This window comes from Eleutherodactylus coqui, chromosome 11 (assembly GCF_035609145.1).
Source record: "Eleutherodactylus coqui strain aEleCoq1 chromosome 11, aEleCoq1.hap1, whole genome shotgun sequence".
NCBI lineage: Eukaryota > Metazoa > Chordata > Amphibia > Anura > Eleutherodactylidae > Eleutherodactylus > Eleutherodactylus coqui.
In genome coordinates this window covers 131017959-131019591 of record NC_089847.1, presented here as the reverse complement: position 1 = coordinate 131019591, position 1633 = coordinate 131017959, and positions in this window count along the sequence as shown.

Sequence of the window (1633 nt, the reverse complement as noted above, 5' to 3'; positions counted from 1 at the left end):
GTCTCTATAAGAATTATTGTGATATTGGATAAAGTTTACTTTGATACATGAATAATCACTAGAGATGAGCGAACCTACTCGGACACGCCCCTTTTTCACCCGAGAGCCGCGATTTTCGAGTACTTCCGTAGTCGGGTGAAAAGATTCGGGGGGTGCCATGGGTGAGTGGGGGGTTGCAGCAGGGAGTGGGGGGGAGAGGGAGAGAGAGAGGGCTCCGCCACGCCTCCCCCCCCCCCCGCCCCCCCCCCCCCCGAATCTTTTCACCTGAGTACGGAAGTACTCGAAAATCGCGGTGCTCGATTGAGTAATTACTCGAAACAAGTATATTCGCTCATCTCTAATAATCACCTATCATGTTTCAAGATGTTATAATGGCTCATAAAAAACTTTCTAAATATTAAGAAAACAAGAAAGACCCTCAGTGGCTTATACTTGACCTGTGTTATCTGTTGTGGCTTGAGTTAGTGAAAATCTCTGTCATTTACATCCGGAACATAGGTTTTCCTAGTACTATATATATTGTTACGTTTGTCGCTTAGTAGAGTGGGTTCCACGTTTTAGACATTTATAATAAAAGTTATTTTTTTATAAATTCTGTTAGGAGTTTCTCTCAGTGAAAGGTAATAGGATTTAAAAACATTGGTTTCTATGTGATATTCATTTAACATATAGTTTATATCGATTTTAATCTAGACAGTTAAGTTTATTATAGATAAAAATTATTCTTCCTATGACTAATACTTATATAATAAGAAATCTTTATGTTTTCCCTTTTTATGGTAAACATCAATTACTATGACTATCATGATTTGCCGCTCAAAGTGAAGCCTCAGCGCTATCCCGGCAATTGAGATCCGAATTTCATGTGCGAACACTACGTAAATTATTAACGTAACTACGCCATATACGGATATACGCGCATCCATATGAACATTACGTAATTCTTAACGTAGTCGCACGATTTTCGTGCCCATGCGCATTCATTCATCCTGTATATCGAGTCTCCCATCACAGAAGGATTACGTCAGCGCGGGATTGACCGGCGTCCCACGCCATGAACTCCGGACCTCAATTTCTCGGAAGGTAGGCAATGCTATATAAGAAAGAGATGTGCATATGTGTGTCATGCATGAAAAAGGCGTTTATAAGAGCGCAGAAACGCGTTGCAATTTTACTATATGTTCATGTTTGAACTATTATGGGAATAAAAGCATTTTGTTAAATATTGATGAGACCTGACAGTTTCCTTGTTTTGGACCTGGGAACCCTTGGAAAGAGTGCGGAAGGCGATTTTTTCTACTCTTTTATTAATGTGATTTTAGGAGCATTGTATAGCCGAAAAGACTTCCTATACCCTGTGCTACTTTCTGTAAGGAGAAACATTACCACCTCCCCGGGACAGTTAGACAAATCATCTACATATGGACAATTGTTTCTATTCTTCCTGGGTGTGGGTATTCTGTTACGATAATTCCAAGAGCACAACAGGCAATCCTGAAAGGTAAGAAAGAACTCAAGTGGAACAGCCAAAGACCTACAGAAGACTCCAGAAACAAGATATAAACAAACTTGACATAAAATCTGTGATATAAAATGCTGTTCTAGAATGATCAATATAATCCTTACCCCTGTA